At 42.8% G+C, this 25,345-nt stretch overlaps 1 protein-coding gene across 4 annotated transcripts in view; it reads right to left on the bottom strand.

The window, feature by feature from the left end:
• The window catches only part of LOC105678744 (growth factor receptor-bound protein 14-like), a 242,162-nt gene that overhangs the window by 129,507 nt on the left and 87,310 nt on the right, over positions 1-25,345 (bottom strand). The window lies entirely within an intron of this gene.

Genomic DNA, 25,345 nt, shown 5'->3' with positions numbered 1-25,345 from the left:
TGCAGCTAGAGAGGTTTGGTAATAGTTGAACACACGTCTAGTGAAACCTTTCCCAATGCAATAAATATCTAATAAAAATATATGTCATATTACTTAATATGACAGTATATCATATGACAATATATTTAATATAACACATTAGATAGTATATTAGATAACATATCTAATCTGTCATGCTAGACATATTGTTATATTAAGTAAATATTTTATTAGACAATATTTGCTACATTAAGTAGAAAGGTTCCAATAAACATGTGTCTACGAATAACTACTACCTACACGGAATCTACTTAATGATATCTACTTGATGTGATAAAGTGCTATTGAAGTAAATGTACGTCTCAAAATCGCTCGATTTTTCTTGTCGAATCACCCTTATAGTCCGATCAAGAAACACGCGAATCGTATAAAACTTCTCGAGACATAAAAAAGTCGTCTATTATTGATAGCAGTTTTTCATTTGATCAATAACAGCGAGATGAACGATAATTCTCATCAATTGACAAGAGTAGCACCCGGTGAAAAAGACAAGCGGGCGAATGAGTTGCGTAACTCTCTGAAGAGTTCGGCAACTCGGAAACTTCCTGGTCGCCGGACAGGCACTGCCCGAGATTTTCGCGTCCCCCGGGGAAAATCGCTCATTGGAATATCGCGGATGGGAAGGAACACGCGACGGGAAATAGATCGTTCTGGCATTGATCCACAGGCGAGCGAGACCGATGGCGAGAATGGTTAACACGAGGAACGGACGAGAGGAAAACGGAGCGACGGAAAAAGACGGAGAGAAGTGTAGCATTGCGACACGGGTCCGCGCGAAATAATTGCCCTGCCCCCTCCCGCTGCCGCGACGGAACCGAATAATTATCGCCGTCGAGTCGAGTCGACGGCCCGTCGACTTTTCCCTATGTAGAAATAACGCGTTTTGCGTTAAGATTAAGAGTCCGCGATAGCGCGAGCCGCGCCGCGTATAATTGCTTCTAAGAACGGGGCTCTCGTCGCACTTTTATCGTCGCTCTTTCGCGAACGCGCTCGCGAATCGAGATTTATTAGCGGTCGTGCAAAGACGGACGCGGTATGCCGCATCGGTGTACGCGGGACGGATTCGTGTGTGCAGCGCGCGGAACGCTCAGAGCAGATCCCTTATCTACATCTGAGACGCTACTATCTCGATAAACGTCGAGAATCAGACAGATGTGTGGACACAATGTTCCTCATGTCAAAATTAGCTTTACAATCTATTAGCGAGTGCGGTATCTGTATCTCTTGTCTGAGGACGGTCCGCATAGTAACGTGAATTTCCACGATCACCGCGAAGCTCGACCACCGCTCGTTAACTCGACGCGAACTCCCGTGACATTTGCTTGGATACGTTTCGCGTTGCGAAACGTTCGTAAAAGATCCGCCCACCAGTTTTGCGGAGTGAGGAACGGCGTGCTCCGCTCGTGACTCCTTAAACGACTTTCCTTTTACATGTAATAAAGCGCGATGTCAGTTATTTATAACGAACGAAAGCAGACTTCAATGCCTTCAACTTCGATGCGCCTTTTCGATACGCGTCATAAACCATTCTTCGAATTTCAGATTTTTATTGGCAACGTCGTCCTCTTTTCGGATATTTTTCGATACTTCGCCTTGACCTTACTGTTTCTAGACTCTTGTTCGATCTTTCTTTACTAGAAAATATGTTTATCAGAAAATATTTTGATTCAGTTGAAATTATAGTCGCCTTCAATACCTTCATTACAAAAAAATTAATTTAAATTTTGTCAAACGTTGCAATTATTAATTTATATAATTTTTCGAAAATGCTATATAATTTTATTTTGATATCATTTGTTTGTACTGAAGCTTGTTAACTGATTCATTGCTTGCTTCGATAACTTGGGACTTTTTAAATTTATGATGACATGAACGAAGTTATCGGAAAAACGATTAACTCTTTTAGCTTCGATGTATACGTGTTTGCCAATAAGCTTATATATAGGTGGTTGATGCACAACTGCATGTTTTAGTGGAGCAAAATCTTTCGACCTACAAAACCAACCTACGCTTCGTATTGACTATCAGTAAAGAAATCTTATATCAACATGTTTCACAAACACTGCCCTAGTCGATCATCTACATTCCAATGGAATATATTTAAATCTCCGCAGAAAGGGTTAAAGGTGCGAAGACGTCTACATCAAACGGCATTCGCTGCTCACTATTATCGTTAAAAACAAACAGGAATCCGTACGATTGGAAAATCGATATAGCAGTACAGTCGTTAGACGAGCATAAGGTACTGTCTCGTAAATGTGGATACGAAAATAGACTATTCGCTTGCTCAAGATCCTCGTAAACCTCGTTTTCTACGATAAAACTTGCTTCCACGACTAATTCTATTTAAATGCGAGATTGATCGCCAAATCGAAATCGATAAAAGAAAGAATGCCTCATACATGTTTCTTCACTCTACAATGGAGGTAATATCAGAAACTGAATACACGATTTTACTTTTACGAACTAATTAGCGTCTAGTCGATTACACGCACTCTCTGATAAAACAACCGGTTAATGAAGCTGACGGATGATGGAAAGCTGTACATCTATCTGCTTATCTCTGACACATCAGAAATTCATCATCGAGTGGCTCAAGATAGTATTGCATATCGTGTTAACGACATTCGCCGTGTCTCAATTACTGGAAAACATCGCCTGTCACAACTATGTCCATTCAATTGCGTCGTTCGAATATTCAAAACACAGACTCACATTGTCTTGACACTTTTTATCGCCGACACATTCATCAACGATGCTTAAAATGTCATTTATTTATACAATGCCTCACAAAATTGATCAAGTGTTTTTTTCAAAATTTGAAGAATTGTTTAAATTTTACTTTATATTTTTATTTTAAAATAAATTATATTTATATTTCTGTGATAACATTCAAGCTGTAAAAATTTGTTTTTATGTCTGCTTTCCTTCTCTTCTCTTTATTTTTTCTCATCACATCAAAAATTGTGTGGAATTGTTTTAAACGTTTGATCAATTTCACAAATAACTGTATTTTTTTTTTATAAAATATACATATTTAACTAGCAGGAAATCTTGGGAAGTATATGCATCGTTTATTCTTATAATTATTATCTTCTAATATGATGCAATATAATAATAATGGCAAATACTTATAATACATATTAAATATCATGAAATATTTTTCCATAGATTGTATGATTACTCTAGATAATTATTATAGCAGTGGAAAGAAACAAACCGAGGCTCGCAAGACCTCTATACTACTCGGAGTGCAGTAGGAAAGTAGGTGTGATATTCCTGAGTTCATTGCGATATAGAAACGAGTACAGAAGCACATTTTTTCTCGTCGCCGCGAGGCATCATCGACTTTCACGCGCGGCATCCCGACCCGAAGAGCCCGAACCGTCATGCATTTCACGTATAAACGGTCAAGAAAGGCACCGATGGTGCCTTACCGGACTCCGCCGCGAGACTCGCGCGTTGCTCGTGGCAAAAAGCCAGCGCCAACGCGCATTACGCGACCGCCAGCGAGCCGCGTAAGTAACGACGTTGAGAAGATGCCAACCCGCGAGCACAATGCAGCTATTGTACGCATCCCCCCGGTCTCTTTCTCGGGAATTGTATGTGTATTATCCACATTGTTTCCACAGGCACGCGTTGCACGGAGGCATCGTTAATCCGCGAGAAACGCACGCCGCGCGATTCCTGACTTAGATTTATGTAGTAGATAATGTTACACAGTAGATAACAAGTTTGGATTTAGATACAGGCGAGCGGTGAGATTCGCATAAAACGGAATTATTCGAAGACAAATTTCGATTTAAAAAAAAAAACAATTTTTTCGATCGCCGAAAAACTTTTTTGTTTCAACTTTTCGTCGATTATTCTACGTGTAGAAATATTCAAAATATTGAAAAACTTCCAACACCTTGCAAATAAGTGGAAAATCGGTTTGATCAAAATGTGGCTGTTCAAACAATTATTTAAAATAATAAACTTTTTCGGATAAATTCACAACTTTTACACTTTGAAACATTTATATAAAATTTTGAAAATATTGGTGACGGGGATACATTCAACGATGTCGAATTTTTTATTGTAATTTATATCTGGTTAAATTTCGCTTGCAATATTTCTTTCTCATATACTATCAAAAGCAACTCAAAAATCCAATAACAACCAATAAACAAATATTGCCTGCGTCGAAATTTTATTTTTATTGTTCCGCTATTCGGTAAAATAGCCGGTCGACAAACTGCCAAGCCCGGCTCGTCCGACAACAGGAAACACATGTTTTTCGCGAAAAAGTTTCGCGTCTCGGCGTTGCGAACGGAAAGTAGCACTTCGTGTATTCATCGTCACGCGGATTAAACGTGAACTTGAACGACGTCGATTCTCTTCCGGGGCGGGTTCGTTAAGCGACGGGGAACGGAAACGCGCCGCGACAGAAACGAGAACGGTACGATCACGTAAGGAAGAAAAAGGCGGATCACGCTGATCGTAAATCGGTGAAAGCGTCGAGCGTTCCCCTCCGGTGTGACTGACCTGCGCAATATATAATGCTTATATACTTACGCACAGCCACGCAATCACGCAGGCAGCAGCACGCGCACGTACACTCGCCCAGGTTCGTCTTTGCGACCTCAGAAACCTGGGACAATAATCCTAACTGCATGTCCTAGAGCGTCTCAAAATCACCGGTAGTCCTTCCACTTTAGACTTGACTTTTTGACAAATGGACTTTGTAACAAACGACCCATTCGCAGTAAGAATACAGGTCCAACTTGCAAGATTTCCTTTATACACAACTTTTGCATATATTCATGAATACCTCCGCATTTGTCTATATATCATATGCTACAACAATTATCTGCGTGTTTTACTGCTTTTAGTTGACAGAACTTTCGAGATGATTCTAGAACTTCTTTATGTTTTTCATTCTCTGGGAAGAAAAGCTTTTCTTCTTTCTTTTGATAAATCTCACTTCTTGTCTAAAGACGTCACTTTAACATATCGCCTCTTACAAAGTCACGAATGCGTACTTCGTACTGTAAGTACGTGTCCACGCATCGCGTATGCGATCGCGTGCCTCCGCGCGCATTGTCAACGACCGAATAACGCACGAGAGCCAAGACAGTATTTTGCAATTTTCAATGACCGTTTTGGACAACGAATATTTTATACGACACTATCATGCGTCCATCGATTGCGACTGTAAAATAGTTCGTGCCACGAATGCACCTGCACCTTTGTCCGCCTCGGTAAATGTTACATAATCCTACATGTTGAATTAAAATTATCTACCATTATAAATCGTATAGCAAGAGAGCTAAATATCATGCATTCTAAGCATTTTGCGATATTTTAAATCTAAAAAAGTTTCAAGATTTTTTGAACTCTGTTATCCACGAACATTTTCATTATTTTATCGGTTTTGTTTCTGTTTTTATCAATTACTGAATTGTTGCGATAGTTTTATCAAGTTGCGAAATGTGTTATATAATGATGTTAATGTGTGCAAAGAGAAGCGAATCCGAAATCACTTTCCATCAACGCGCGGAATATTTAGATATCGTTAGAAGTAATTGTGTTCCAGTTTTAGCCACGAAACGAACAAACAGAAAGGACCGGGCAAAAAGGAGACGAAACGCACCTGTTGCTAAACACGATTCCCAGACGGCTTGAAAGCAAGGCACGACCGAGCACCTTCGAGCACCCTCCTGTCCATGCTTGTCTCTCAACTCGCGATCGGAATCTCGTAAACGTCGAAACGGACGGTGAGACAACGTCCGCCTCGGGAAAGAAAGAAAAGAGAGGCAACGACGTCATTGCAGCGCTAGGTGAAACACCTGTCAAGCACTCGACGGACGTGATTTAATCGAAGTCGCTTCTCCGATCAGAAGAAAGGAAAAAATTGATTGCAAGGCAGACTTCACGTCCATAATGTATTTTGCTACACCAGGATGACGCATACATTTTGCAAGAGCGCCACGAGAAAGAGATAATTACTATCGCAAATGTCATGCAACTTCGAGAAGTAATACAAGCGCAAAGATCGTTCATAACTAATGACGTCCTCTAAATTTCGAATCGAATCTGTTTAAAAAAAAACATTTAAAATCCTTTCTTGAAAATTTCCAACTTATATAAGTCGTGCGAAAAGAATTTATAAAACGCTCAGAATGTTTATACGTAAAAATGCAAAAAGAATTGATATATGGAGGTCGATGATAAGGAAATACAGTTCGTGTTGTAACAGCCCGTCGGACCGGTATCGTTCCGCGAGGCGAAAAATCCAGACTGAAACCGTTAATGGAGCTGTCGGCGCATTACAATAACGTCTCTACAGGCTGCAGCTGTGCGAAATGAAGGCGTACGCGTTTTGAGGGCGAGGAGAGAAAATTAACGAACAAAAAGTAATCGACGCTCGACCTCGCGCCACGCCGTTGGATATTAGATTTCGAAGCAACGTTTTAACGAAGCTGTCGCGAGGTCTCGTTCGACGTCTCGTCGTGAACGTACGACGAATTGATTTAGGAACTGGACGAGAGAGAGAGAGAGAGAGAGAGAGAGAGGGCGAGTGCGAGGAGAGAAACGGGAGCCGCATGAGGATTATGGGTTTCCCGTGACCGCGCGTTTAATTATTGCACGGCGCGTATCAATTTACGAGCGAGCGGTCACCGATGTCGAACGCCGGAGAACCAATTCCGAGGGCGACATATACAATCTACGAGGACGGGATAGGGTCGAATGGAATGGGATAGGGTTCCATTCCGGAGGCTGGATTGCGAAAGGACTTTGGCCGTGAGTTTTCCTCAGAAACGAGCAAATACATAAATCACCGTGCAAGGTAAGCAAAAATGAATGAGTAAAAATATAACTTTTACACGCAACAGCGTATTTGCACAATTATTTTGGCATAATACAGAAGGGAAATTGCAAGCTTTATCCGAAGAAAGCGGCTGAAAATTCAGCAATCTCGCTTCGATACTCTCGTGCGAATGTTGTGTCATTCATTGATTAAAACAGTCTTTCTAAATATGAACTGTTTACCCCGCAATAAGTGACTCTGAGAACGATGATGTAATCTCTGTGTGTAAACGAACATATATCGGGAAAGTTGATATTCTCGTGGTGAGAAATTCGCGTCTGCATATAGCCGCATTGTAAACATATCAGTCTACGCGAGAACGATTCTCAGAGGGGATTAGGAAAATAACGAACTCTCTCGCGCGGTGACGGCCGTGCTTGCCAGATGTGATCGGCTGATCAATTGAAACGCGAAGGAAACTGGAACCGAGCCAGACTTCCGACAAAACTCGCCAAACGATCGCCTCGAAAGCGACGTCAGAAAACGCAAAGATTCTCGATGTTGCGATAAAATTATATAACCCCGTTGATCCGAATTATTTTTAAAAGTCTCACGCGCATTAAAAATTATTTGTGCACTCTCCTTTAATATAAAATATAATATAAAATAAAAGAAATAATATAATTATACGGGACGGCCGGTGTTATATTTACCGAGCATGTAGCGAATCTAACGATTTCTTATTTTTCCGTGCGAGTGCCTTGCCTAACGAAGATCGAAGAAAGTTCTGCCCGCGCCGCGCGTTTACCGCGACCTATTACAACCGGTCCTTTTTTCACCGGTTTGTTTCGCGAACCGGTTACGTCAGGTGTCTCGCAGCGCGGCGCGCCTCGTCATCGTCCTGTCGCGCGGTCCTTGAAAGTTTCCAAGTCGCGCGCAAGTTTGTGTTCCCGCGAACTAATACTATCGCGTTGGAACGATAACTCGCGAAACGTTTTGCGATAACGCTCGAGGGCTTCGCGAGAAGCGAATCCGGATATTTCCAGATATATTAGAATCTCCATGTCAGCGCAATTTAGTTCTGACAGTTGTGTAATTTAAATCCACAGGCAACATTTAATTTATAAGATGCATATCTGAAACCTAATACAATTCCGACAGGAGGCTGCTGCTTCAACTTGATCGTTTTCGACTTCAATCCGAACAAGGTCATTCGAGCATGGCTCATCGACGGCAATTTTAGACGAGCGTTATCGCGGTTTGTAATTTTTGCCGAACTACCGAAGCGATAATCGCGCGCGGCAAAAAAGATAATCAACCCGAGCGAATCTTTCTCCCGACTTTCTCCCGATACCGTTAACTCTCTCGCGATGTGACTTTCTTGCGTAGCGAGTCGAGGAATCGTGCACGTCAAGTCCACATTAACCGGTTAGATATACGCGCGATTGTTAAAACACGTAGAGTCCGATTAACGCTTCGGTCTGTACGACGTTACGGATTTCTCGCGAATCAGGGAAAAAAATCACAGAGAATTAATTTTAACAATCACGTCTTGGAGCTGCCATTTGCAATTCAATTCGTACCGGTTTTTTCTCGCTTCCGCAAAGTCACTCGTCCGCGAAACGCAATTTACAAGACAAACGTGGGATAAACGATAGAAACGGTGCCGTTTCAGCCGATTCCACTGCCGGAGTAGACATTTTCGCCGGGGGCGTTGTAATAGGGTGGTCGTAAAGTACGGACCTCAGAGGACTGAATAAAGTTCCGCCATAAAGGGGGTTAATTCCTGTTAATCCTTTGATACGTACTGCCGCGCTGCCGGCTGGCTGGAATAGGCGCGGGGGTGAACTTGCCAAGTTTACGCAAAGGTACGTAGATGAAACTGGTAATTAAAGTGGATTCCCTCGCGGAGAACAAAGCCGCTGGCCGAGCGAGAGGTGTACAGGGCGAGAAGCGACGGCGGCGGCGGCCGCCGCAGTCGCCGTTGAAAAATAATTCAGTTACGAGACGGTACGTGAAAACTTCAAATTAAGCCGGGTAAAGCGAGCGGACGAATGCGGTTTTTGCATTTTTAACGCGAGTCCTCTCGCCGGGGATTGTAATCGTTGTAATCCATTTTTCATTACCCGCCGGTACCGACGGGTTTTTTCTCATCTAATTGCTACACGCCCAGTGTCCGATAACTATTCCCAGCTAATGATGTTATTCCTAAAAGCACGCTTTGAAATCCATTGATGAAATATTTAATCGAGATGTGCGTGACGGATGGTCGCGTAATCAGCTCTCCGAGAATATATTACAGTACGAAATTTGTTTTTTCCAATATACAAATGCATCAACTTTAAACAACCGAATATCTTGAATATGACGTCTGAAATTCCTCAGACGTGAATTTGTCTGAAATACATGCCGACACATTCACTGCCCTAATTCTTGCGTTTTCCTGTCAACTGGTTGAATATCGTCGATGATATTCGCCCTCCTGCATTCCGCCGATATCCATCAAACGTTACGATCTGCTAGGTGAATAACCGCGCGAGCCGAGCGATTTTACGAGGTGAGCGGTTATCTCGAATCGACGGGATCGCGTACGCACGAATGACGATTCTATTTTGAGTCGCATTATACAGCGCTGTCGACCGTTGGAAAATTAATGTACCAAATCGCGGCAGTGGCGACGGCGGACGGGTTTCCTGTTGATTTTAATTATGTTAATTCTGTTTCTCTTTCACTTCGATAACGCAAATATCGCGCGCAACGTACGCGCGCGGACAGTGTATCTTTTGTGTACGCGATAAATATATTCAAAATAAAACGGCAAATATATTCAGAGTAAAACGGCCAGTGTATTCAACGCGACGCAGCGTGTGTACTTCCTAAACACCAGACGCGAACAGAAAACACGGTTACAATCGAGACGCGCATGAGAAAAGGAAACGCATACGGGTTATAAAGTGCATCAATAACGCAATTTCATTTTTTATACTGCTGCGTATGTTCACAAAGGGTCATATTTCTCCTGGGATAAACTCCTCAACTAAAAGGGTCCCTTAACGCGCAATGCCCCGCGTCTTCCTTATCGTCCTCCCTTCGTTTTCCCATCCATCGACCGCACTATCTCGTTCCGCTTTATTTTCGAGATAAAGTTCAAGACGAGGGGAGGTAAAAGTAATGCGCGCGATGCTCGCTCGCCCGCTCGCTCGCGGGCGGGCGGTAAATTGCGCGTCGTAAATTCTTTCTGCTCGTCGTAACGTCGTTAGTCTAGTTTGCTTTATCGCCACCGTCGGTGATCTTGTAGTTTTTCCGCGAAGAAGTCCGCGGCGGACGATAAAACCCGTCTATTTGTTTGCGCGAAAGCGAATTCTCTTTCGCGGGTCGCGTATCCTCTCATGCGCGGGATCGATACCGCGCGCGATATCGCCGCGCCGTAAGGAAGCGTTATCGCGGCCGGCCGGCAGGTAAATTTAAACGATTTATTAGCTACCTTTCGCGCGGAATCGTCTGTTTTGCGCGTACTCGACCGTCCTCGCGTCTTCACGGCGCCTCGTAAACTTATGTGCACTCAACCTTGTCGGACGAACGCAATTCCTGCTTGTTTTCCAATCTTTGCGCGCTCGGACTTGTCAACCTTATATACTTTTTTATCGCAACGTCGACCATTAATTCGCCAAGATTTACAGAAAGTTGAAGTTTCGAAAAATGGATCTACATGAATTGGTATTTTTCGAAAAAATTCAAGACCGCGTCCTGATATCTCCAATTCCCATCTTACGTGTGTATTTCTTTGCTACGTATCTTCCTCAATATACATATATCGTTATATTTTTATATCACAAAAGATAGCTTCGACGAATCAAGAAAACTTCTCGCTTCGTACGTATACAGTTCTGTGATCTTTTTCTTACAGCAGGCTTTCTCGCAGAATTCTGCGGTGCAAATTTCGAATTTTATCTTGAAAATAAAAATGCGATCCCAGAATATCCGTCGAAACCTTGCAAAATTGTTGACCGTTTTATGGAGCGAGAAGAGTAATCGCGACACGCCGGTTTTCTGCAAGAAAACGCTCGCCACACCAGTGGCGCAAAACCTTGACGCGCGTTTCGCGGATTTAACGATCGGCACACTGACCTTCATCGCTTCCGTGACTGACTCAGGCAAATCTCGGAGTGCACGACGATCGTGCATCATTACCGGGGGGAATGAGATTCGAGCGTGCACGGATATCGACGCTCGTTACCGGCCTCGTAACGACCGGCGGCAACGCAGAGTTTCCGAGCGTATTGTTTGAAAATGGGTCCGAGAAGGCCGGTTTCCGAGAAGTTGCGTTCAGCGCGATCTAAATCTCAAGTAAAACAGCGCGCACTGGCGCATAACCGCCGACGCTGGTACATCGCTCATTGCATCGCGCAAAGTGCGTTATCCAGGGTCAGCGACCTCCCACTATTCCCCTTCTAATGATAATTATATTCGCATTAGGGCCCGTGCGCGCGCGTACTGCCCGCTCGTTCATCAGCCTAGACGCTCGCTGCTTGACGGCGGTATAAACGTTTTAAAATGCATCAGCACGATCCCGCTTTCCTTTCTTCTTCTCGCTCTCTCTCTCTCTCTCTCTCTCTCTCTCTCTCTCTCTCTCTCTCTCTCTCTTGTGCGCGCGCGCTCTCCTTCTCCGTCCCTCTTTCTTTCCGTTCCATTATACCTCTCCCGCACGTCCGACGCCGGAGAGACGTCGAGGCTCGAAGAAGCTCCCGCGCTCGTGAGACGCGATCTATCCCAAGGCGCGATGTGTAAAGAAAAGCACGAGAACGAAGCGAAGAAAAGATTCAAGATGGAAAAGTGGGAAAAATTATCGAAAGATTGATCGAAATTTTAGAACGAAAGAGTATATGATTGTGACGATAAAAACACTAAAAAAAATGTTATAAAAAATAATAAAAACAATAAAGAGATATATTAATTAACACTTCGCTACCTTTGCATACATTCGTCGCGATAACGGTTTGCTTATATTATGCGATATCGTTATCGACTTTGTCATTTACGATATCATAACGATACGCAGTAAAATTCTTCCTTTAGCCACACTATAAAATGTGCTACAAAGTGCGCAACGATAAGCATTATACGCGAATCATTATTTACGGTCGCTGCGTTCCCATGTAATATTTATTACGACCACAGGGTTGTATGATTTGATGAAGATGCAAAACTATACACATATAAACTGTAATTTTATGCATTTGACTATAGCTACAGTTCCTACGAAGGATATTGTTCACAGATCGTATAACGCAAATACGCTGTAATACGCGAAAAACATGAACCGTGTCAATCGGTTTCGTATAATTATTTTACGTTTGTGATATTCTGTCCGCCGCTGCCGTTACTGTACTCCGAAAGTAACAAAGAGATTTACGCCCCCAGCTGCGCGCGCGTCGCGCGTTAACTCTCGTATACCGGAGTTTACTGTGGTTCGATCGTGACGCAAGCTCGGCAAACGCCGTCTTGGCAACAGCCTGCAAGCACCACCGGTGCGCTGGAGCGCGCCCGATGCCGTTGCATAATCACATCGCTAATATTAGCGAGCACTAAAACCACCATCATAAAATCGATTTTATCGCGGACGCAGCGCGAACAGAAAAGGAAAGAGAGACGGGGAAAAAGGAGAGAAAGAGAACGATATGTAGTGTGAAAGGGGAAATCTCGCGACTCATTGATCACACGAAAGCGCATTCAGCAAAAACTCGCCTCATCGATTCTCGCCAAAGGCAAAATTTCGACTCTCTAGCCGATATTTACACGGCAAAGACAATTAATACGTAAATGTTTATAGATAATTAAAAACATTTGGAATAAAAAGCGAATTTTTCGTCGAATTCTTTCAATCATAAATTAATTTTAGTCAGAGAAATTATTTGATATATATTTACATATGATATTTTCGTTTAATTTCACGTCAATTTTATCACAAAATTTTATTTGAGAGAGGCATCGTTATTACGATATTTAAATGAGAATAACAAGCTGTGTTTTAAATGAATTAAATACCTTGTGGTCTGTAACAGCTGTTCATTAACATCTCACGTGTCTCTGTAATGGAAGAAATACATGATCCAAGAAGAGAAATGTAACTCTCCGAACATCGTTTAACGAATAAAGGAAGGTCTGTCAGTCGCATAAACCCCGATTTGCAAGAAACAAGAAAAGCAGAGGAAGCGAGCGCGGACGGACTCGAGAAATTTGTTTTCTTACCGAAGAGAACGCGTTTGATCGGAGAAAAGACGAGGAACAGTAGGAGGAGCGGTAGGTAACGGCAATTTCTACGAAACCTCGATTCAATAGGCAGACGCAGCTGCGGAAAGAAAGTACCGAGCGGAAATCCGACGTTTCGCGATGCCGACAGAGAAAACAATGTTCAGAAAGAAACCTATTCGCGACTATGGTATGCGAGTGAGAATAAAATGTATGCACGCTGGGCATCGCCGACCAGCAGCAAGTCGCGATAAATCGAGCCTGTGTTTTGCGTGGCGAGAAACTTGAAAAAACAATCGTCGTAGCGTGCGTGCGAGCGACGAAAACAGATTCCCCGATTCCTTTTCGCGAGAGCAACCGTGGAGAATCGCAGCAAAGGCCGAGGCGTATCACGATGTAAATATCTCGAAGGTGCAGCGGCTATTGACGCGGACTTGTAAGGATCAACGGCTGATTTGGCTGTTGCTCGATATGATATGAAAAATATCGGAACTCGTGTCGTGTGTTGTTTCTGTCGCAATCTAATCTGCGCGCGTCGCATTATGCTGATTATCGATATGCATATTTGCATCATCGTTATTGAACTCGCGCGATAAGAATTTTTACTACAAATATACTCATAATTAACTGCATTTTTTATTGCGTTAATGAAACGCGGATCATTATCGAAACATCGCAAAACAACAAAAGGTCATTTCATTTTCTTATGTTAGCAAATTGATAACTTAATATTAGCAAAAGTTAAAGATTAAATATTATCAACCAATATGACTTAAAAAATTTATCTTAATCAAGATTTGTTCATTCAATGTTAGTGATAAATAAAATATAATTATTTTTAAAAATTTTAGCATTTGACAAGGTACATAAAAATTTGTTTAAGCGAGATTATTTCGGAAAAAAAATAATGGCAATTACGTAATAAAATGATACTTTCGGATAAACGAATGAACGGCGACATTTGTCAATGCTTTCACGCGACGTTCGGTGAAAAAAGCGTTTTAGATTATTAAATAAGTCCTCGTTGATTGTTTTTATGAGCGCGCTACCGTCACTGAATCGCTGCACAGCTAACCGCCGCTGGTCCGGTTGATATCAGCTGTTCGAGCGGTTCGTGAAGTAACATACATTGATAAAGCACGAATCCGAGAACCCGTATCCCTATCTTGCGTAATTGCGACAGTAGACAATTGTACGATAATTTCGTGCGAGTGTAAAATTATATTGTGATATTGCAGAAAACAAAGTGAATACGAGATACGATATAATTTCAAAACGTGAGATGTGTTTTTGACTTTGCAGAAAAATATTTTGCCTACGATAGACTTTATAACGCACTAATATCGCTGAAAAATATGCGTATAAGAACATTGAAGAAAAAAATACCAGCTGCAAATATTTGATTTCACGGACCGTGCTTACTTCAAGACCCGTTGGCAATTAGCTCGTTATTTTATGACCTTCCGGGTTTCTACCCTTAGGAGAAAGTTATCAATCGGAAATGTGATATGTGTCGACGTATCGTTTCTCTCGTGGGGATCTTAATCTCCGGCTGACGCCCAACCGTGAGAGCGAGGCTCGATCGATCAAGAATACACGGGCGTGCTCCTTTCAGAACGGTACCAGGAGCGCGTCGAGCGCGTTTCTACGACGACGAATGGATCGAGGTTTGCGGGACGAAGAGTACGACTCTAGGAGAAGAGAGAGAGAGAGAGAAAGAAAAGACACGGTCGGCGATGTAGACGAGGTGTATGCGACCTGGTAAAGCGCACGTGGAGAGCAGGACGCAGAACGAGAAAGGGGGAGGAGAGCGGGATTCGTGTGCTTGAACCTCCACTAGTCATTTACATGGGTCAGCCATTAATCTTCCCGCAGCTCGCTAAATGACTGATGGACAGACGGACAGGTGTACAGGCTGCACTCTTTTGCACGGAGCACGCCCTGCTCGCCACGCTGATCACGAAACTCCCGTGCACTCGCGAACTGAATGTAACCGCGAGTGCATATCACGCATAGGTACGAATCAATCATAGACTTGCAATTTGACAGAAAGAGACGCAAGAAGGTAAATGACGTTCTATTCAAATAATTGTATCGGATAATGTGAACAAAATATCTTTGTAAAGACTCCAATTCAAGATGTAATCATCGGAATGTTTAATAAATATCACATACAATAAATGTATGCAACACAATTAGAAAGCTTCAAAATTTATCTTATAGAGAAATGATAGTTAAAAAGGACTTCTGGAACAATTAATATGTTAAGATAAAATATGTTGAATGTACTTCAGATGAACACATAATTACGCGCATTTTGGGGTGGCAGTGAATATTGTCTGTATGTGGTCAGACCGTATCTACAGTTACGCCTTAAAAAGCAGCCAGATTTCCAGCGATATCGCGACCGTCGCGGCTTTCAGAATACCGTATAAAACATCCTGAGTAATTTACAGATCGCGCCGTCACGCGATTTCATAGATTTCGATAATATTTTGTCTTGTCGGGGCGTAGCAGAAAATATGAACTGCTCGTTACTCTCCTTTTGCCTATCGTGGTCGTCAGTATTTAAATGGTGCAGTTAGAGCGGCTAGCAGCGCGGAAGAGAAAAAAAGAGAGATATTCTAAAGGGGAAGAGAAGGAGAAAGAAGGAGGACAAGGAGGAAGAAGAGAGACGTGGGAGAGTTAGTCGGAAAAAGGTCTCTCGTCAGAGTGGTCGGCGGGTAATCAAATACTTTTTATCTCCCTCCGCGCGGTGCTCCTCTTTAATGATAGCGTCGGCATAACTTTATGGCTTGCCGTCGATGGAAAACTCTTTACGGTCTCTCTCGCGGCCGGAGAGGAAGACGGGGGCAAACGGAAAGAGGTAGAGAGAGAGAGAGAGAGAGAGAGAGAGAGAGAGAGAGAGAGAGAGAGAGAGAGCGAGAACGAGTGGAGGTACAAAGTAACACGAGAGCCGATGCGGACTTAGCCACGCGTGCTCACATTGTAGCCGGTGCGACTACGTACCGAGGGGGAGAAAAGGAAAAAGAGTGGGCGCGCGAGGCGTAAAAGTAAAGGTAATTTATTGTGCTCTCGAATAAAAATACCGTGAGGTCGAGTTGTTAAATTTACGCTCGCCGAAAGCCAGTTCTAGAGAGCTGCGAAAGCGCGCGCGCGCGCCCATGAAGAGGAAATAAATTATTATCTCTGCGAGCGAGCATTCCGAATAATTTCTATGGTTCTCGCTCAACCGTTCGTACAGAATGGAAAAAAAATTATATGCCACGATTTTCAAATAGTTCTCTACTTCTCATTCAGTCGAGATTTTTAAAAAGAACAGGTTGAAAGATTATCTCTTTTGAATGTCCGATAGACGACAGACAAGGCTGGCAATAATATTCTTTTTTCGTTTTTTCTAACCTTGCGGGATGGAACTCGACACGATACTTTACTAACAATTAAACCAATACATGAGAATTGACAAAATTTGTTAAGCTACATAAAGTTTCTTAAATAATAAGTAGATAAAAAATTGATTATTATATTCGTCACGAAATACTTTGTATTTATTAATCAAAATTAATTCAAATCGCAAAGGGTTAAACTGTGATGATAACATTTGTATATCAGAATTTGCTTTTTTTTTACGCTAAGATTATTGTCGCGTTCATGCGTTTCTGAGGAATCGACGGACAAACTAATTTATGCGAACAGCGTAAATCCTACTCTCTCTTCTTCTCACGCTATTTTACGCATAGCTAATGGGCAAATCGCAGACCAGCGATTCTAATCCGTATTAATTCCCGGGCACTGATTAATTCCGGGATTATGCACGCGTTATCTCGCGCAATGACAACCGTTCTGAACGTACCTCTGCCGGGCCCACCGAACCTCTCTTATCCCAGATAGCGCGAGGTATTAACCCAGATCCGTCCCTCGTACTCTCGCGGTCCATTCCCACGCAGCGTATACTTGTATACGTGCCGCCACTCGCGAGATCATAGATAATCCCGACGGTTTTACGACGCAAAAATGGCAGGCGCGTCTTTCCCAACGAGACACACACACTGCCGCACCCTCCTCGCTGCGCTGCGCTGCGCTGTGTGCTCGAGTCTCTCTCGCTCGAAAAATAAGAGAATAATAAAAATCGTCCGCCACACCGAAGGTCACGAGCTCAACCTCGTGATGCAACAACGACCGAATACGTTGTCGGTTGCAAAATGCATCTCGTATCATATAGCACGCGCGCAGCTCCTTTTTAGGGGATCGTCAAAATTCCATTTTGCAGCCTGCCTTAACGAGCAAAGAGCGGGCTATCGCATTTGTCACGCAAGTTTTTAATTTTCAACGTTATATATCTTCAAAATTGCGCCTTAAATTCCCATTCAAGTTCTATTAAAATTAATCGTAAAAGAGAATTACAATTTTCGGTTATAATCTCGACTTTTAAGCACGAAGAAGGGATCTCGACATTGAATTTAATTAGAAATAAAATATAATAATATTCCTAACGTGCGGACGTCAATACAGTTACAGTCATGATTTTTATTCCTCTTTATTTTATTTTTAGAATTCATCATGTCTTCGCTTTAGCGGAGCAAAGAGACATTTATGTATTTTCTATCTATAGCTTTCGTGTGGCACGAAACGAGAGAATGCACATCGAACGAGAAGATCTCTTTTGAGAGGTGCGAGATGATTTACGGCGCTCCTCTCACCTTTCCTTGTCGAACCATCTTGTTGAACGACGAGTAAGTTGCTGTACGTCAAAATTTCAGGGGCAGCGAATAACCAAACATGCATTAAATTATGTACGTGTACAAGACATCCCAGAAATCCCGATCTTAACTTGAGTATTGAAGCAGATGCAAAGTTTAATGACAGAACGTGATGCAATAGATGCAGTAATTAGGCGAAGTAATTATCTCAGGTGCCAGCGTTATTCATTTGTAATTCAAATCTTTCTTATTAATAGCCAAATTACTAAAGAGACGTGGACAGAAAGGTCAGAGGTTCACAATTTCAGCGTGAGATCGTTGAACTCTTATTTACAATTCTGAACGAAAAATTCATGCTATTCTCCTCGTTCTTTGAGAATTGCAATTAAAATTTCAGATCGACCGTAGGTGTATGTTAATGCAAGATCGATTACTCACGCGCGCACGTATCGAAGCGTATATCTTCTCGTATACGCACGAGAGCACTCTTGAGAAACGGTATATGTAATAAACGAACGAACCTGTGTTCTCTCCTCTCTCTCTCTTTCTCTCTCGCCTTCTTGCTCCCTTCAGTCGATGTTATATGAATTAATGTGCTCTTATGCTAATCTCACTGTTACGAATATATACCAGCTTTGTGTTCCATGTACTCGCGCATTCGCTCCTCCCCTCTCTTTCTCGTTTGCACATACGCCATATATATTACCCGGACGTTAGCGTAAACGTCAGCTTAACGTAAAACACGAGAATACTGTTTAACATTGGCCTAAGCGAAATTTCAAATTTGATACGCATATTCCGATATGTTTAACTACTTCAGACTCTACACGTTTATCAAAGAAAAATTGTTAATTAATAGCTTTATTAAATAATTATAATATATAATATATTAATATTTATATAGTAATTAATTTCAGTGAATTTACTATTAAATTTTGATTCGAACTGGTGTTCAGTTGATTTTCGATATTCTATGAGAATTTCGCGACATCAAGAAAAATAAAATTTAACGACTCTCACGCTACTTTTAGCATGCATATTAAATTTTCAAAGATGTAGGCAGTAACTTTTTTTCGGAAACGCGCGAGCTGTTTCTTCTTTCACAAGCTTTTTATTCGTCGTAAAAAGTTTCCCGCGGATACATTTTACCGTGTAATAAAAACTTGCCGCTTGACCGCGCCGGCTCCACTGACCTCCGCAGTTTTTCGCAATACCACTAAACGTCGGGCCGGACATTCGGGAAATCGTAAGTAGGAAGAACGCTTCCCTAACGCAGAACATTGTTAGCGAGGGAGGGTTGAACTCGATAAAACCCGCTGCGTTTCTCAGTTTTCTCCCTTCGTTATTATGACTTTCGGGTAAAAGACAGGAAGCGCCGTTACGACGGTGATATCGCAAACTCCGCGGTATCAATCGTCGAGATAAAACGCGTACGAATGCAACTATGTTACAATTCCCCCCCTCAACCTCTCGGAGAGTTATAGCGTGTTCACCGAAAGTCTAACTTCGTCAAATCTCTTCGCAACAATCCCGCGACTCTGGAATTTTTCCTTTCAGAATTAGGTATATCGTGCCGTTTTCTTGAAAAGTACGGAAAACAAAAGTTGTACGCACTTTATGCAGTCCGACGCGTTTCTCGCGATACGCGCAACGGTTCTGTCGAACCTCGCGACATACCGTCATTCATTATCGATGTCCGCTACGACGGGACGAAAAACCACCGAGACCTCGCTCGCACGCACCAGCTTTTTTCACAGTGTCATCGAGAGTTGTCAACACTTATGGTACAGTCGCTATTTACGGATGAACGTCGGCAAAAACGTTTGGCACGGACAAATCGAGTCGTCGCGCAACTCAACATTTTCTTCGTCGCGAGTTTAGAAATACACCGAGATGGAGAAAGACGAGGAAGGATGGGAGAAGAGGAGGCGTTCCTTCGGCTGCGTCTTCTTGCTCGTAACGAAGAGCGGATAAATGAATAGAAAAGCGCGATGTACACGAAGAACAGTGGCAAAACAAGCGTCGCGAGCACGAAAAACGAAGAAGCGCGACTGCGGAAAAAGTTACTTGGAACGATGTCAAGAAGTTGGGACTTGGCGTACAGCAAGCCAAGTATCGAAAGTACTCGATACTGGGGGCCCTATTTGGATTCCAGGGACTCGTTCGCCGCCGCACCGAGCCCACCATCGCGGCGGAAGAGTAAACTTTGTTCCAACGATATCGGGATGGCGCTAAGTCGCTCTCGCGCTTTCCGCGTTTTTCGACGGTAGCACCGTTCGACGACGGCGACGGAAACGTAGAAACCGGAAGCGCGACCATTTCTCCAACGGGAAATGTCACTTTCCTGTTTACACGGCGAGTGTGCCAGGCTCCTTTCTTTCGGCCGATTCCGCGGGAAACACGGGGCAAATTTACCGGGTAAGAGCGCGAATTTTCGAGAGCTAATACGTCGCATCTATTTGAGTATAAAAGTAACGATAAATTAAAAACAATCGTAAAAAATAAATAAAAAGAGAAAGAAAAAGCCTTTTTCCAAATAAATCTTCTTTTAATAATAAAAATTAATTAAAATATATTATTTGATATTATTTTTTAACTTAAAAAAGAATTTCATTTTTTTCTTATTAAAGGCATTTACGGATTCGTGGAAAAGCGTATCTTGTAATTCTTAGAGAAAAAAATTTTTTCACAAGAACTACCGATTCTCCTCTGGATCGCACGGCGGCAATGGCCGTTCTATCTCTGGCCGCCGGCGACGTAACCTCGTTAACTGAGAACGACGCGAGTTCCGCATTTTTGAGAAAATCACCGTCGTAATTGGCCGACGTCGATAACAAGATTAGTCTCGGCCGCCTGTCGTCCTATACGCCGCTGCCCGGCGATCGCGCAACGAAGAACATCGATCGCCGCTGCCGCCGTGGCCGGCGCGCACACGTTTTCGCGTTATCGCACAGTCCCTCGTTCCATATTGGAAAATAAATAAATATTAACGTTACCGCCGAGTATACAAGATTAACAAGGTAAACGCACGCCGTAATCAATCGACGGGACCGAACGGTTAATTCACCGGCGCGAATAAACCAAGCAGGTGCGTTTTCGCTCGATCAATTTGTCGCGCCGCAAAATCCCGCGGGATATTTTCGCGTCGGTATATCGTTAAAGGGTATTTCCGACTCGCGGCGAAAATTTTGTAGTTTAAGAATGCACCGGGAAGACGGGAGGAGGGAGGGGGCACGCGCTGCTTGGAAAGGTGGAAAACTCCAAGATTGATGGCGGCGCGGCTCCGCTGACGACCGGGTCTCGCAGGGTAAAACGCGAAGATACCGTTTGAAAATCAATGGCGCCGAGTGTCGCGAAAAAACAACCGAGCTAGTCGACGAAGTGTCTCGAGGGCGGTCGCCGAAGAGTGACTCGGCGAAACCGAGGCTTCGTTCCATCACAGTCACCGAAGTCACCCTCGTGGAAGAAGGAGAACGTGTTTTTTTTCCCTCCCCGGGGAAGCATCGACTTTCAGCGAGCGCGAGGCATATATCATATCTTACCCACTTTCGTGACTCGGATCGAAGCTTCTTTCGCCGTGCTCTCGCCGCGGTAATTTCACGTGAAAAATTGGACAAGGTAGAAAAAGATTAGCGCGAACAGGGCAACTCGGTGGAAATTTTGTCGAATGTACATGTTGTCGGAAACCTGATATAACGCAAAAAACGCTGCCGTTGGTAAGGAAGCTCTACAATAAAAATACAGAGCGCTTCTGCTACATGTTTGTTCCCGTAACTTAAAGCTGATAGCAACGTTCCGCTATCGCTGTACGATATGATATTTATGAGAGCTTTGACATCGGCGGATTCTAAACATGTCCAATAACAAACAATTAAAGCAACATGCGTACCAAGTTTCTCGCTTCAACTGTTATATTAAAGCGAAAATTCCGGCAAAATCAGTGAAGTCGCTGATTACGCCACGCGCACCGCGGCGCGTTTCCGAGCGCGAGAATGTCAGAGATTGTATTTCGAGCAGATGCGTCGTAATTTGTTGGGAGTATGGAGAACACGTAGCCCCCGTAGCTCGCAGGAGCGAGTCGGAGATGGGGAGAACGCCTGGGGCTAATTAACTGTATAATTAATCGAGCGAACGAACGAGCACTCGGGCGTAAGTAGCTCTAGGCTGTCAGACGCAGAAGAGCCGTCTGACCGATGTCTCCCTGTCGGTTTCCACATCCTGCCGTGTCGTGCTTTGAGCCTTTGCCACGGATGTCGTGAATCGAGAACTTCTCGAAACAATCACGCCGCTCCGCGAATCGGGCGCTCGCAAATATTTTCCCCGTCGCGTTGTACGAATCAGCGGGGAATTACGACGTCTTACACAGGATGTCCTAAACTGTTATCAATATTGCGAAAATGGCACGTATCAGAAATACAATATGTCAAACAGAAGTCGATTGCAAAAAGTGGAAATCGTCACAAATTCAGATTTTATTAATTAATTATTTCGACTTCTAAATTTCTCCTGTCTTTGAAAATTCGGTTATACTTGTTTCAAGTCAAATTCAAACTAAAAATTATAAAATTTATAAAATAAGAGAAATACAAGTAAATAAAAAACAACGAGAAATCTTTCTCTCGATAAATAAAAAAATTCTGTATTTTCGCACGTGAGGAAAGGGAAAGAAACGGGTAGAAAGAAGAAACAAAGGCATGCTAAATCAAAAAAAGAATAACCGACAATGGGCGAGAACTGGTAGAAGAAAAAATAGGCAACGGAAAGCAGAGACGAACGCACTTTATCTCGTACCTGTGTTCCCTCTAATTAAGACTAACTAACTTATCGGCTCGCGTACTGAAGATGGTCTCGCGGAAGTTAATTGGGGTTAATTTCTGCGTAATTTATTCGTTCGCCTGTGAGAGGCGGAAAAAATGCTTGCATTATTGTGAACCTCTTTATCCTTCATTTCGTATAATGACGTGGTTTTATTTTAATCTAACGGGGATAAATATTTCAATCTCTCAAAGGCTCGGGAGAAACAGGTTCCAAGCGAAAAATCAATCCCTCGAACTCCAGTCGGCTACGTATGACCTGTATCGACCGCGCATCAGGGAGTTGCTCCGAAAAGAGGGAGATATTGAGAGAACGAGAAAAAGAGGGGAAAAATGGAAAAGCGATAAATGGATATGCAAATTGGAAAAAGAGCTCCGATTACACGGAGTGCATTACCAGATAGATTATTCGGCTTTTCAAAAAGAAAACGCGCGCGCAGAATGAATAACAGCAAGCCGAACAAGAGGAATAGAACAAATAGGTATAAAAAAGGAATATATATACATATATAAAATATATAAAAAAGATATATATATTCTTTTTGCGTAGGATATATATAAATACAAGCTGACAAAGAGAAGAATGGATACTGCTGTTGCTGAGCTAAGCTGATTCCACGTATCTCTTGCAATTTGCAAATGAGAGACGAAACCCACCTCTAACTTCGACTAATTTTCAAATGCCATTCCCGTGTATCTCCGCAGAATACACCCCCCCTTCGTGCCGTCGGGCATATGGGGAACGATCGATAGCGCACACGTTTCGACACATAGGTATATCTAGGTAGGGTGAGGACGATGCAGCGAGGATCCCGGACCGATTCTGGATACGGGCAATATGATCAGAACGGATCCACATATGAAAACTTGAAGATCCGAGAACATCCTACGGCGTATCTATCTCTAGCAACCACGAAATTGCGATCATTTGGAAATGTATCGTCTTACACAAAATGTGGAATAATTCTTGAGAATCTTAATGCAAAGTATGCATTAATCATTTGCAGTCAAAATTAATTTCTATAAACAAATCAATATTGAGTATTTTATTTTTATTTTAATAAATAAAATAAATAAAAAATAAATTTTTATAATCTAGCGAATTTAAAGATTAAAATATATATATATATATATATATATATATAATTTGCTCATTGTAATTATATAATGCTTCAATTATTTGGAAAATTATCAACCGAGAACGTTTGCAAAGCATTATGTCGAGTTCGCATCGGCATAAAACCGCGGAGGGTTAATACGCAATTAGACTGTTCGATCGATATCTTTCGCGTGTCCTGCTTGAAAATTTGTCGAGCGCTGCTCGTTCGGAACAGCCACCTCAATTATTTCGCGAGCGATAATTCCAAGATAACCGAAGGAAACTATCGTTAGCCTGTTCCCGAGGGAAAAGCGGGCAGCTGCCGGGATAGAGCCGCGTCGCGTCGTGCGACACGTGAGGTAGTAACGTGTTCGGTATTATTCTCGCGTCGGACGTATCGCTCATTGTGCCTGCATGGATCGTCGTGGCATCGCGAATGCGTGCGCGTATTCCGCTGTCAGCTGCCGCTCACAATAGAGACGCTCCACCAAAAACGACGGCCTATTGTTAGGCTCTAATTGGCGTGCGCAATCCACGACAATACCCGGCTTTCTCCTCCCCCTCCGTCACGCTCTCTTCCTCATTCTACCTCGATCGATTCCCGCGATCGATACAAGCGCGCCCGTCCTCGCTCATCATCACACGCCTAGTTATTTATTTATCTATTCCTCTCATCAGCCGCACAGCCAATAATAGAGAAAACTAAACGTGACACAGCAGTCCAATTACGACGCTGTCGCTGGATTAATTAATCTAATAAGCCCAATTACAGATTGTATCACACTGCTGTGCCATTTTTCACCTATGGACGCTTTGATTAATACGAAATCAATTTATTCATGATAAAAATTTCATTAGAGTTTCTTTTTATACTTTTAATACTATTAATTCCGTAACATAAAAAAATCAAGCCTAGTTTAAGTAAAAAAAAAGCAAAATAATCAGCATATAACGGTAAACGTAAAAATAAAAAAAAGTGACAAGAATAATCGATGCGGCAAATTTTGTCTATTCTTTAAACGAACCGTGAAAGTAATTTAGCAACGATCCATCTCGCACAAGTTAGTGATGATTATTAATCTACGCCCAAGAGATGAAAGAAATATCGGCTGCCGTGAACCGAAACGCCCACGCGGATCCCGAGCGCGCACCAACCGACGAGAAAACGTCAATAGATTTTTGTGGATGACGTAAGCTCGCCTCGGCATCGTTAGTATAGCCATAGTAATCAATGGTCTCGTTTTTCGGGCGTTGGGGTACCGGCGTGGAAAACACGCGTTAAAAGGGAGGGTTACCCGAGTCTGAAAAAAAAAATCATCACCGCGCCCCTTCGAGAGCCAAATTTGGCGAGCACGACAGTGCTTAGAGACACACACGAGTTGTGAGTCGGATACACGCACGGTCGACAATTTCGTCGTAATTCCGCGTGTCCGCGGTACGAACGGTAATTATCAACGAAGCCGCCGTAAATTACCTTTCGAGGATGACGGTTAACGCGACGGTTTATTGCTAATATTTTCCCGGACGAGAGACGAGCGCGACAGACTAATAGGTACGTTCGCGACGAAACGCCGCCGAGGTAATTGAAAAAGAAAAAGACGGGACGAGAAAAAGAGGAAATAAATGAGCATCTAACCATTGAAGAGAAGAA

Source organism: Linepithema humile, chromosome 6 (assembly GCF_040581485.1).
Source record: "Linepithema humile isolate Giens D197 chromosome 6, Lhum_UNIL_v1.0, whole genome shotgun sequence".
Classification (NCBI taxonomy): Eukaryota; Metazoa; Arthropoda; class Insecta; order Hymenoptera; family Formicidae; genus Linepithema; species Linepithema humile.
This window is presented reverse-complemented; position numbering and strand designations above follow the sequence as displayed.